Raw genomic sequence first — 14,870 nt, 5'->3', positions numbered from 1 at the left:
GCAGTTTAGCGACAGATCATCAAAAGGGATTATCTCCCTCTTTAGCGAGGATTCTAGCATTCTCCGACACTGACGTGCTTATGGGCTCTTCAACACTGAAATGAGCTCTCCAGTGGATTCTTAAATATTGCCAAGCCATTTTTAAAAAGTGGTGTTGGCTTTTGGCGGCTAAAAAAAGCAACTGGTCCAGTGATGCCGGTCAGTGTCAAGACTGCTAGAAACCCCTGTGTTGTGATGCAGCAGAAGAGATGCTCATTCTCTGCACTGCATCACAACACCCCTTCCCCGCAGCAGTGGCGAAAAATACCACCCTCCACCCGAAACGGCAGCGACCACCCCGCTGTAGCGGGAGAGATGCCCACATTCTCCCGCTGCACTAAAAACCGTGCTGTGACTAACCCAAACTCCCCCGTAGCGGGAGAGATGTCCACTGTCTCCCACTGGCAAGCAACCCCTCCCCCCCCCGCTTCCCCCTGCACCCCCCCCCCCCCCGCTGCCACCCTTCCCCCTCCCCTCAAAGTTGAAGAGCGGGAGAGACACGGACCCACTCCTGCCAGCTGCCTGCATTGTCTAAATGGGGCTTTAGGTGTCCGAGACAATCAGAGCCTTAGGCTCCTCCACGATGCATCCGGAAAGGGGCCTGAGGCTATGATTGGCCCAAGTTGTTTAAGGCCCCTCCCATTTTGCTATAAAGATCATAAGATACACATGTTCATATTATAGGACCTAGTTTTCTCTCCCAACTAGCAGCCTGAAAAGCCAATATCTTTTCCACGTATTTCAACTTAGAGCAACCCCTTATAGTAGGAAACAGAAAAAAAGCAGAAAAATGTGAAAGGGCACATTGATATATTGAAAGCAAATTGATTAATCAGATAACATGACAATAGACAATAAAGTGCCTTATAACAAAAGCATCCAAATTTGAAAACTACCCTGGCCTCTATCGGAAGCCAGTGTAATTTACAAAAATAAGGAGTACCATAATGTGATCCTTTTTTTTTTTTTTCAAATTAGAAATCAGTCATACTGTGTAGTTCTGAATTAACCACAGTTTCCAAAAATTCTTTTGCAAACTGGTGAAATAGACTATATTACAATAATCCAAAACTGATAAAATTAAAGACTGCACCAATAATTGAATAGTAAAGTCATGAAAATTAAATTCCTTAATGAACATAATTTCCATAGTACAGAGAAACCCTTTTTTATTACAGCATCCACGTGTTTTTATTGCTTTTACAGAGTGGGTTGTGTATTCTTTTCGTACTGGGAGGTTTATGTAATGAAGGTGTTACCTTGGCCAAGAGTAGTGAGAGCTGAGCCCTGATGCTGAACACACTTGTATGGTTTGTGTCCCATATGTGGTGAGAGACAGAGTGGCCAAATCCAACATGTGAGAACGCATTCCGATGCCAGACAGACCGTACATGGCAAGAGATAAAGAAAAACTGGCCAAATCCAGAATGGGGGAACAGAGTCTAATGCTGGACAGACTTGTATGGTCTAATTAATCGTTTGTTAACCTAGTTAGAATTACTTTATATTTTGTTGGAGGAGACAAGATCTGCAGTGGTATGCTTTACTAAAACTTTTCACACCAGATGGAGGTTTACTATTTGGTGTAAGGTGCATTGCAATGTTATTTCATTTTTTCATAGTTGCATGTATGATGTAAAGGGGGGGGGGGGGGTCGCAGTACTTATGTAACTAACTTTCATAGAATGTTCAGTGGATAAGTTTCCTTATAGTAAATTATTATTACTTGAGGGTTCTCAGTTGCATGTGACACTTTGTTATTACCCTGCAGGGTTATCAATGGCAGACTGGGAGAAGTTTTTACAAACTATTGTTGAACTTGAATTTGCTTGTCCAAATGTAGTTTTTCTCAGGGTCTTTAATGTCCATATGAATGACTTAGGGTCCCCAAGGGCATTGTTTCATTCTTTTTTGAATAGTTTATTCATTGGATTTATCGGCCAACTCATATGGAAGGAAACATATTAGATTTAATTTTACTGTGTTGTTTACTTCTTTTACTGTTGGAAAAATTTCCTATTATGCCATTTTGTTTCAACTTCAGGAAAGTATTTATTAGGAATGGTTCATTCAGAAGAGGAAGTTTATTCTCGGTATTTGGGGGAATGGATCTTCAAACCTTGCCTCCCATGTTTTAGAGCTTTCCAATAGATATAGTATCCATACATCTTGAGAAGCAAGCTGAAGATTGTGCACATTGGAAGGGGAAATGAATAAGTATGACCCCCTCCTTCAGAAAATAAAGTGAATTGGTGGTGGCTGGTTAATATCATGCTTGTTTAGGCCTCTTAAAGAAGCAAGTGAGGAAATTTGAGCATTTGTGAGTAAAATGGACAAGAATTGAAGCAATGTTGTAAAACACTTCAATGGCAATGGAGTGAATTGATGCCCAACTTCGCCCTGAATCCATCTTGAACCTTCCCCTAACTACACCTACTTGCCACTTGGTGACTCGGTGTAGACACCTAGCTCAAAATGGTAGATGTCTACTAAATTAGGCGTTCACCAGCTAATTCATTTTTTATAATGTTTTTATACTTGGTTTTTAATGGCGCTGATTAAGTCAATTAAAAATATTAAGTTAGGCGCCTAACTGTCGGTGTCTTTAAAAGAATCAGGACCTATGTGTTACTCTGTTAACTCAGCATTAACCAGTTAGAGCCAGATTCCGTAACTAGCTTTGAACGAAACAGGCTTTCTTTTCTAAGCTGATCAAAGAAGATATTGTCTTTCTTGCAGATTATCTTCTGTCTTGGCTACCCCAATGGATGTACATACTACAACACAAGCTGAGATGCCTACTGTAAAATGTCTGGCAGATTTTTCAGTTTAAAAGTAGATAAATTGAAAGCTATGACTTGCAATGTGAGGAAGCAATGTGATTACCTTGATAAGAGTGATTGTGTTCATGTACTTAGTAATTTTCTTGATGAGATGGAATTTCAATCTGTTTTGTTGGAAAAATTGGAAAGGGTAGTTAAGAATGTGGAAATACAATTCTCTCAAGATCGTTATTGTTGCCAATTCATGGTTTATTGCATTTGGCACTGACTATCTAATATAATAAAGCCCTAAGTGCGCATGCGCACTCCTACCTGCGGGTCCCTACAGCGGAGCCTGTCGGCCGCGGCGGCTCTTGCCGTATGAAGGATAAAGCCAAGAAGCACGGAGCTGGAAGGGAGAAGAGCTGCTCTCCTCCCCTCCCCCAACGGACTTTAAAACCCCCAGAGCTCGCTTCAGGTCCGGTAAGGGCTGCGGGTCCTGAAACCTTCCGATTCAAGCAACATCTGCAGCACTCTACACATGCTGCTTCGGGGCCTTCTACTGCCCTGATTTTCTGGGCAGTAGAAGGCCCCGAAGCAGCGTGTGCACAGTGCTGCAGACGCTGCTGGAATCGAAAGGTTTGGCGGGACCGCGGGAAGGGAAGGGGGTGGCGGTAAGGAACTAAGGGAGCCGGCCAGACCATGGGAAGGGAAAGGGGGGGTAGGGGAAACACTGCTGCTGCACAGGGAAGTTGTGGGAGAGAAATGGTGCTGAATAGGAGGCAGGGAGAGAGACAGAGAGATAGAAAGAAAAGAAGAAAGACATAGGGGCAGGGAGAGACACAGAAAGACAGACAGACAAAGGGGGCCAGGGAGAGAGACAGACAGCGGAAGGGAGAGAGAGACAGAAATAAAGACACACAGACATATATTCTAGCACCCGTTAATGTAACGGGCTAAAATACTAGTGTTTAATAATTTGAGTTTGTTGTTAGGGCTGGTTCCCCACACTTAGAAGCATGCAGTAGTTTGACCTGTGATAAAAGGGAAGCAATTGGATCCGTTGAAACTTGAACATTATCATACGATATCTAATCTGACCTTTTTGGCAAAGATGACTGAAAAGATGGTTGTTGAACATTTGGTTGAGTTTATTACATCTAGGGCAGTGCTACATCCCAGGCAAATAGCTTATCGTGTTTGATATAGCACCAAAACAACTTTGGTTGAATTAACCAGGTAATTGAGAAGTATTTTGGATTCAGAAGAGCAGGCATTGAATGTTTCCTTGGATTTTGCATCCACATTCAAAATGGCTGATTTGGATTTGCTGCTGCAATGATTCTGAATGCTAAGAGTAGGAGGTACTGTTCTAACATTGTTTATAGAATTTCTAGCTGATTGGACATTTATAACAGTAAACTGTCTGGATAAGTCATTACAATTGGTAAGTAGGGTATGGCAGCATCTGGTCCTTTCACCTATTTTAGTTAACATCTTTGTAAGCCCATTGGTTTGATTAATTCAAAGTTTTAGAACATAAGAATAGCCTTACTGGCTCAGACCAATGGTCCATCAAGTCCAGTAGCCCGTTCTCACGGTGGCCAATCCAGATCACTAGTACCTGGCCAAAACCCAAAGAGTAGCAACATTCCATGCTACCAATCCAGGGCAAGCAGAGGCTTTCCCCATGTCTATCTCAATAACAAACGATGGACTTTTCCTCCAAGAAATTGTCCAAACCTTTCTTAAAACAGGCTATGCTATCCACAACTTCTGGCAATGCGTTCCAGAGCTTAACTATTCTTTGAGTAAAAAAATATTTCTTCCTATTGGTTTTAAAAGTATTTCTCTGTAACTTCACCGAGTGTCCCCTAGTCTTTGTAATTTTAGATAGAGTGAAAAATCGATATTTTCTTGGTGGTTAAGGCTCAGTTGAAAAAATGGGAGTTTGATGGTTACATAAAGGCTGGGATAATCCTAGTTCTTCAGTCACCTTATTGGGCACTGTTTATCAGTGGTAAAATTGTTTAAATACTTAAGGTGTTGATTGATGTAAAGCTGTCATTCACTGAATCAAGTGTATGTGATGGTTTATTTATTTATTTTTCTATACTGTTCTCTCAAGGGAGCTTAGAATGGTTTACATGAATTTATTCAGGTACTCAAGCATTTTTCCCTGTCTTTCCTGGTGGGCTCACAATCTATCTAATGTACCTGGGGCTGTGGGGGGACTTGCCCAGAGTCACAAGGAGCAGTGTTTGTTTGAACCCACAATCTCAGGGGGCTGAGGCTATAGCTTTTAACCACTGCACCACACTCTCCCTCCTCATGACTATATGATGCTTTAGAAATTAAGGGTGGTTCACAGTTTGATTGACTGTGAGTCGTTCCTAATGTAATGTAATGTAATGTAATTTATTTCTTATATACCGCTACATCCGTTAGGTTCTAAGCGGTTTGAAGAAAATATACATTAAGATTATAAATGAGAAGTAAGAAGGTACTTAAAAAATTCCCTTACTGTCCCGAAGGCTCACAATCTAACTAAAGTACCTGGAAATTAATAAAGAAGAGAAAATAAAGATGGTTGAAAAAAGAAAAATTCTATGTGAACTTATAGGATGGAAATTAAACTGGCAGTGAAGAACTGTATGAAAAATACATATGGAATGCAGTTAGAGAGGGTAGGTTACAATCTATTTATGGTATTTGTTTAATTGGAAGGTGTTAAGGTGGGTAATTTGGGGGAAGGTTATCTGCATGCTCTGTTTATGATCCAGTTGGATTATGCTAATGAAATATTAGCAGGTTTGACTCAAGTGGACTTGTGTAAATTGCAGACACTTCAAAACACAGCAATTTACCTTTAGGGGAGTGCGTAAATATGAACATGTAGCTCATTGCACCAATTACATAATTGATTGTTGATGTATTATAGTATGAGATTTAAGGTTTTAGTTCTAACCCACCAAGTGTTCCATATGGGGACCCTGCAAACGTTAAGAGAGTTGTTGGTGTCGGTTAGGGATTTGTATTCCTGAACTGCCTTTTTGTTGAAAGTTCCAGCAATGAGGTGTTCTGTTTCGGAAACTACATAGAAGGGAGCGTTGTTTGTCTCACCCCTTTGCTGTGGAATTCCCACCTGCAAGGCCTTCAGGAAGTTGGAATGCGCTCCCGGAGGTTGTGATAGGGCAGGGCACACTACGTGGGTTCAAGGAAGGTTTAGATAAATTCCTGAAGGATAAGGGGATTGAGGGGTACAGATAGAATTAGAGGGTACAGATAGATTTAGAAACAGGTTATAGGAAAAGGCAGGGACCACTTAACAGGTCGTGGACCTGTTGGGCCGCCGAGGGTGCGGGCTGCTGGGCGCGATGGACCTCTGGTGTGACCCAGAGGAGGCAACTCTTATGTTCTTATGTTTATGTTCTTGTTTTACCATTGCTTAAAGCACACTTTTTTCAGCAAGCATTTTCTATTCCACTCCTCAGTAGGTAGCCTGATTATAGTGTTGTTCAATGTGCTTGAATGTCTGTGCTGTCCTATTTTTACCGTAGTTCCCTTTCTGTTTACAGGTTTCATATTCGTATAGTGTAAACTGCTTAGATCACATTGGTGGCCAAGCGGTATATCATGTTTAAATAAAACTGTAAATAGCAGGGCTAGATTGATATTGAGAAAAGAATCTCTTCAACTGTAATTTGTAAAAAAAAAAAAAAAAAAAAGCACAGCTCAAGTCTTAAATAGGTCATAAGGTGTCATGGGAACAAATCCCAGGCCCAACTCTAGTGCTTCCAATTGCTGTATAGTAAGTATATAATTTGAAATATTAATTACTTATGATCTTGCACACTATGACTGACTGACAGACTTTTTATATGCCTGGTTTTATTCAGTCAAAAAATGTCCCTTTATTTTCACTGAAAGCCAAAACTTTGTGTGTTTTGTCTCCCGCCACTCTCTCCCTCTCCTAGTCCGAATCAGAGATTCTAGTAAGAACATAAGAATAGCCTTACTGGGTCAGACCAATGGTCCATCAAGCCCAGTAGCCCGTTCTCACGGTGGCCAATCCAGGTCACTAAGAAGTAGCAATAGTCCATGCTACCAATAAAGGGCAAGAAGTGGCTTCCCCCTTGTCTTTCTCAATAACAGACTATGAACTTTTCCTCCAGTAACTTGTCCAAACTTTTCTTAAAACCAGCTATGCTATCTGCTCTTACCATATCCTCTGCAGCAGTAATAGAATCAGAAATGTTTATCTCAAACCTCTACTCTATACTGTTACTGCAGCAGCCAGCAGTTGGCAATTCTCCAATCAGGGCACACACGTCATCTTTGAACCACTTGGTTTAAAACCAATTGCCCAGTCAAGGACATAATATTCCAGTGTAACTCTGAATTTAAGAATGAATGTGGGTTTTTTTCTTTAAATGTGCCACTATTAATACTCCAGGGATCACCATACTCACTGAAATGTGAAGTTCTAATATTACTTTCTCCTTAATTCAATGTTTCAGAAGTGAAAATCCAATCTATGATATCTGACCTATGATGAATATTTGAAATTGGAGTGAGGTGGCTTCCAGTTTATAGGGCATTAATTACATTTGAATGCTTTCCTTAAGGACCCTTATTCCCATTTAGAATGCTATGAATTTCCATTACTATTCTCCTTCCGTTGCTCCTGTTAAATCGTTCAGGGCTCAGTTCTAACAAACTCAGCTGAGTGTGAAAAATTACATACGAGATGAAGAATTAAACTTTTTGTTCCACGTTCAGAAATAGGATTGGGGAGGTGCTGTGCGTCTGTGTAGAAGTGAGAATCATGGTTTCATGGTTACTGCAAGAGCCCTGACATTAGACAAGCTTCTATTAGCTACAGTTATGCTCCCTTTCTAGATCTACATCAGGGATCTCAAAGTTCCTCCTTGAGGACTGCGATCCAGTCGGGTTTTCAGGATTTCCCCAATGAATATGCATTGAAAGCATGCACATAGATCTCATGCATATTCATTGAGGAAATCCTGAAAACCCGACTGGATTGCAGCCCTCAAGGAGGGACTTTGAGACCCCTGATCTACATGGACCTGTGAGAAGAGAGTGCACAGAAGTGGGAGAGTGGTGTAGTGCCTAGAGAAGAGGGCTGTAAACCAGGGTTAAAATCTTGCTTCTCCTATCAACACTCTTTGTGAATATCTATCGCCTCAGGTGCAACTAGGATGTAAGCCAAGATGGGCAAGAAAATAGCTCATGTACCTGAATATATAATTCACTTAAATATGACTAAACTCATTTTCTTAATTTATTTTCTGCAGCTTAGTCACATGAACTGAAAAAAAAAATACCCCAACAACATTCAATTGTATATGTGCCATAGTTTGAGAATTCATAGCAGTCATTGGTTTCATGATTTTCACCCTAATCAAAGAGTATGGTCGACTCATTCACTAAGGCCATGTGGGGGAGTATTTTCAATATGACGTCCAAATCTGAGTTTGGACGTTTCTGGAAAATCCAGTAGTGAACATGACCATTTCAAAACTGCAAAACTTCTATCTTGTTTCTTTGAAAATGGTCATTTTTCAGATTTGCTTCCCAATAGAGCAGTAAAGCACCTCAGGAGGCATTGCAGTGAACTGCACATAAAAGGTTCCAGGTACACACCTCACCATAACCTCTTTATATTGTATAGTTAGCCCTCCAAAAGCCACCACCTACTGAGTGATCAAACAAATTTTTAATAAACTTGAAACTGTACACCACACCAATAGACCATATGCCTGCAGGTGGCACCTATATGTGGGTACAGTAGATTTTGGATGGATTTTGGAGGGCTCACACCTTCCACCATGAGTGCACTTTAGAGTGGTATATGGGCCTGGGTCCCCTTCTCTGCAGTCCACTGCACTGAGTGCCAGGTTACTCCACAGACCTGCTTGCTGCTCCACTAGGACTGGCCATAACATCTGAAGCTGTCCTACAGACCGGTATGTATTCTTTCATTTACATCTTTGGGAGGTGGGGGGGGGGGGGGGTCAGTGACCAATGAGGGATTATATGGGGAGGTTATGCTTACATTCCTCCAATGGTCAGTTTGGCCACATCAATGGCATACATATTCATTGTTAAACAGGTCTAGCCCAAAGGGCTGGATTTGGTATAGGACTCCCAGCCTCAGAAGCTGCCTAAGCAGATTCTGAGAATCGCACATGGGTGTCCTATAGAGAATCACTGACAGATGTCTTAGCCCGCCTAATAACCCGATTCTCTAACCGGTGTCCATGATACAGGTGCCAGTTAGAGAAGTGGGTTGCTACTGAGCTTATCGTGGCAAGTGATCTCCCTGCCACGATAAGTTTAGCGGCAACCTATTTCCCCCCCCCCCCCCCCGTTCTGCGAAGACTATCAGCAGGAGGATGCCAAGTCCCTCCTGCTGGAACACCCACTAACCCACCCATACGTCGATGGCAGGAGGGATGCCCAGTCCCTCCTGCTGAAATCCCCCCATACATTAAGGAAGAATCAGGAAACCTATCTTATCAGCATCCCCCTGCTGGACCCCTCTCCACCTCCCAGACCCCATCTGCCTCCCAGGCCCTCCCAGCTCCCCGGAACCCCACCCTACCTTAAAATATTGGCCGGCCAGAGGCATCCTGCCTGCCTCCAACTGGCTGGCCATCCTTCTTATGAATGGTGGGCCTGCCCCTTCCCGGTGCATCATGGGATGTACCAGGGAGGGAGCCTTAGGCCCTGATTGGCCCAAGTGATTAAGGCCCTTCGGTAGGCCAAGTGATTAAGGCCCCTCCGAAATCTTAGGCCCCATTCGCAGTGCATTCTGGGATAGCCATGCAAATGATTACTCGCAATTGGAAGAATTGGGATCACCTTAGTTTTTCTTTTTGGTGGGCAAGCTTATGTTTAACTTATAAATATGAGAAAATGAATGCTGATATGCTGGGGCATAATAAGATATTCAAATTAGTTTGGGGTCCATTGACGTCTTTTGTAGATTTGCTATAGTTGTCCTTTATCTTTATTTTCCGTTGTTTTTCACCCACACATCCAGGGGGGTGGGAGCGGAAGCAGGGTATATCTTTTGTTTTGGTATTATTCCTGATGGTAATGATGGATGGGGGAGGGAATTTTTATCTTTTGTATAGATACTTATTGATTATAAGTGCTTGGTTGATTATCATTATTTGTATATAAATTGTATTGCACTTTTTGCTGGCATTAAAACTAAATAAAGTTAAAAAAAAATACCTTCATCACACCTTCTCTATCTTGCCTTTCTTTTCAAGTGGCCCACGAAAAATCTCTTTGAAATTTTGTTTTATGAAAAGAATATGACATAATATGTGAAATCCTCCCCCCCCCCCCAAATATATAAAATAAAATATAATACAATATAATAAAGAAAAGAACTTCATTATCAATCTGAGCTGCTCACCAATTTCTGTGGCTTACAAGGGCATATACTATATATAAATGAGAACACAGCCTAAAGTAGTAAAACATTTCTTGCCCAGAATATCATCACCTTGATGGTAACTTCTATAGTGAATCAAATCATGCAGTAGTGCAAATTGTGAAACAAATTGTTAATTGTCTTTCCAAACATTATAAAATTGCAAACGCAAACTTGATAATGCTGAGACTCGCTCAAGTTTGAAAATCAATTTTCAAATGTCAATTCTTCATGTGTAGTGAAAACACCATAAGAAATGAACACTTACCTCATACAGCTTTTCCAAAAACTATCAAACGTGATGACAAAGAGAACCATTACATGCCTCTGTTTCAATAAGGACCCTGTTCCATCTTCTGCATCTGGAATCAGTGTCTAAAACACGCATATGGCACCTGCCAACTTCACAAGCTAGCTGTCAGAAAACCTCAGGAAGCTGAGGAGCCAGGGTTGAAATCTCACTGTTATGCCTTGTTACCTTGAGCAAGTCACTCTATTCCCATTGCCTCTGTAAAGAAGATACCTACTGTGATCATATAGCTTACCTTGAACTACTACTGAAAAGTCATCAGCTAAATTCAAATGCTTAAAAATAGTAGCAGGTCCAACAATCACGTTTCGTTAGGAAAAAGTAATAGCTTTCTAGTTATTGGTTCCTAAATAACACTCTAAGGGCTCCTTTTATCAAGGCACGCTACGGGGGTTAGCGCGTTGGACATTTCATCACGCACTAACCCCCCCGGCAGCCTAAAATCCTAACGCCTCGTCAATGGAGGCGTTAGGTACTAGCGCGGCAGGCGGTTTAATGCGCGGTATTCCGAGCATTAAACCGCTACCGCGCCTTTGTAAAAGGACCCCTAAGTGGTTCTATTAAAACGCCTTATTGTGTTTGTCTTGTTGAAACATGTTTAGCATTTCTTAAATATGTATGCATGTAATTTTGTAAACCGCATAGTTATTATGCAGTGTATAAAATTTTTAAATAAATAAATTCCAGACTTCATTCCTTTCACCTTAGTGCCCCGTATGCCTGGAACAGACAATTTGAGTCCATGCGTCACATCTCTTCCCTTGTTGATAAAAAAGACTTTTCAAGACTGCCTTCAAAGCACAACCCTCTCCCTCTGCTCATCACCCTAATCAGCAGTTTAACCATCCCCCGCTAACTGTAACCCCCCTACCCTGGCATCCTGTTTGTCTGTCTTGATTGATTAGACAGCGAGCTCATTCGAGCAGGGGCTGTCTCCTTTGCGGCTATGTACAGTGCTGCGCACTGGTGCCCCCTCCCCCACCCTCCATCCCCCCCTGCTCCATTCCCGTTCCTCTGCCGCATGCATGAACCTCCCTTCTCTACCCTGTACTTCTTTTAACTTCCCTGGTGCAAGCAGCATCACCAACTCGTGGGACCCGGAACTGACATCACAGGGAGAGCTGACGCTAGGCGTGAGCAGCAGGTTGGAGCAAAGAGATAGATAAACGGTGGGGAAAAATGACGGCACGCACACGGCAGGAGGAGGAGTGGGACGGAGCAGGAGGTGGAGAGGAGGAGGGGTGCTGGTGCCCAGAGGGGCTCGCAACCCCCTTACTACACTACTAACACTGAGTATGTCTTGTAACGCTCTAGAACAGGGGTGGGCAACTCCGGTCCTCGAGGGCTAGAATCCAGTTGGGTTTTCAGAATTTCCCCAATGAATAGGCATTGAAAGCAATGCATGCAAATAGATCTCAAGCATATTCATTGGGGAAATCCTGAAAACCCGACTGGATTCTGGCCCTCGAGGACCACAGTTGCATGCAAATAGATCTCATACATATTCATTGGGGAAATCCTGAAAACCCGACTAGATTCCGGCCCTTGGGGACCGGAGTTGCCCACCCCTGCTCTAGAAATAATTAATAATAGTAAAATAGTAATAGAAGTACCTATATTTAGGTGCCTAATTGTGGACTTGTGCTAATATTTTATAATGCATTAGGCACACAAATTCACTACTTCAGAATATTAACTTAGCACCTAGATTTTGGGCACCATCTTTTAGTGGCCTTTATAGAATTGTCTCCTTAGGGCAATCTTCTAAAAATGGTGCCTAAAACATCAACAGCAATCAAAACACCGCGTAGTGCAATTCTATATAAGTTATGCATGTTTTATAGGATCAAGCTAGCGCCCATGCATGTCATATTGAGGCACACCCATTTAAGCCAAAGAAAACCAGGCCTAAATACCGGGGCCATAGACTTCTAGGGACGCCCGTGACCCGCCCATGCTCCACCCCTGGCCACATCCCCTTTTCAGCTTCACACACTAGACGCGATGCAGAGCACTTTGCACAATACGCTTGCGAAGTTCTGCGTGTAACTTCTAATTAGTAGGTGCTGTCACTTGTCAGTGCCGATTTGGCTTATTAAACAATTAAGGTTTGCCCACAAATCAGCTTTCCATACCAATTTGTGCACACAGCTTAAGGTGACATATACAGAATGTGGGCCTTAGTGCATGAATTAGAACATGCTGTCATGCTAGTGTCATGCTTACATCCTCATGCTCTAATAGCTTACGTCACTTCACATGTTAACTGCTTAATGCATTTTATTAATAGCAACATAGTAAATGACTGAATGATCCATCCAGTCTGCCTTATAATTACATGCATTACAATTTCATGATTAAATTGTCCTTTTTCTTTGTTTCTCCTGGGCCACAGACCATATATGTCCACCTGGTACTGTCCTTAAGTTCTAACTAGAGAATGACACGGGAAAATTTTCTCATCCTGTCCCTGTGAGTTCTTTTTCCTGTCCCTGCCCCATTCCTGTAAGCTCTGTCCTCATCTGCACAAACCTTGAACACTTTAAAATCATAAGTAGCAACATTCTAGAGCTCAGACTGTGATGTCATAATGCCTCATTCCACCAATGCCTAAGCTCTGTCCTCATCTGCACAAATCTCAAACACTTTAAAATCATAAGTAGCAACATTCTAGAGCTCAGATTGTGATGTCATAATGTCTCATTCCACCAATGCCTAAGCTCTGTCCTCATCTGCATAAACCTTAAACACTTTAAAATCATAAGTGTTCGAGGTGTGTGCAGTGAAGGCAAAACTTACAGGAATGGGGCAGGGACAGCGACAGCGACAAAACTTGGGGGACGGGATGGGGAACTTGAGTTCCTGTGGGGACGGGGACAAATTTGTCCCCGTGTCATTCTCTAGTTCTGACTACTGGAGTTGCCGATGAAGCTCACGCCAACCTATCCAAACCATCTCCTTTGCGGGATTCATCTATGAAAGTTTGCCCTTTCATATTCTAGTTAGAGATCCGCTGTGCTCATCCCATGCTTTTCATTAAAATTCAATCTCCCATCACAGAATCGCAGAATACCAGGCAATACCATTCCAGAGCATGGCGCCAGCCGCAGACAGCACTGTTGCCCCGACCTTAACATGAGAGACTAACATCTTACCCTCCAAACTCAGTTTCATACTATTTTCAGAACTCAAACATTTTCTGGGTACAGATAAAAGTAACTTATCTGAGGAACGCAGTTCTCAGGGAGGTGCATAGGGAGAGAGAAGAGAGATACTGAGGGGTTGCAGAATGAACACACTTGTGCATTAGTAATAGGAGTTTAAACTGTATGTGAAGGCGGATAGGGAGTCAGTGAAGTGATGGGATGAGAGGGGAAAGGTGAGTGTACCAAGATTGGTACGTATACCTGCTCTATGATAGGTATAAATGTGAGCTTAAATGCAGCAGCAGTTAGATGCATAGCTGACAGTATTCAACAAACCATGCACTGAAATGGTCGAAACACTCAGGACCCATCCACACCCCTCCCATGTGAATGCCCCTTTTTGCAGTTAACTGCTAGAATGCATAGAGGGGCAGTCTCAAAAAAAACCATCCAAGTCTGAATTGAGACGTCCTGCCCATAATGTCCAAAAAAAGGTTTATCTCATAGATCTTCTCAAACAGGGAATACATCCAGACTTCTTGGTAAATATGCAAGAAGGACATCCGTACACTGGAAATATCATCCTGAACAAACATTTAAATTACAAGGTGTGTGGAGGGGGAGAGGATGGGGGGGGGAGGCAAAGCACATCTGACTGGCAGCATTCTTATGAAAATGGCCATACAGATGTCCTTGCAGAGCAGAGTATCTACCTAGTGGTTAGTGCAGTGGACTGTAAACCAAGGATACAGGTTCAAATCCTACTGTGAATCTTTTTTTTTTTTTTTAATGTAATTCCTCCAGCAACAGAAAAATACCTACTATACCTGAATGTGCAGGTATCATATATCTTTAGGTATAGAAAGTATTTTTCTGTACCTGGAGAGAGCCCCAGATAAAAATGAGTTACAGTGGGATTGGAATCTTTGAGGGGCTGCTGAAAAGTTCTCGGCCTAACCAACAAATTTGGGACAGTCTCCTTCAAGTGCCAGTGATTTTCCCTTTTTTTTTTTTTTGTTCTGTCTGAAAAATAGAGAACAAAATAAGTTGAAAATTGCTGGACTAAGTGTTTAGCCCTCGATGGAGACTGCCCCAATTTTGTTGGTTGAGCTGAGAATTTTTCAGCGGCCCCTTGTATATCT

The sequence above is a fragment of the Geotrypetes seraphini genome, chromosome 4 (assembly GCF_902459505.1).
Source record: "Geotrypetes seraphini chromosome 4, aGeoSer1.1, whole genome shotgun sequence".
Classification (NCBI taxonomy): domain Eukaryota; kingdom Metazoa; phylum Chordata; class Amphibia; order Gymnophiona; family Dermophiidae; genus Geotrypetes; species Geotrypetes seraphini.
This window is presented reverse-complemented; position numbering follows the sequence as displayed.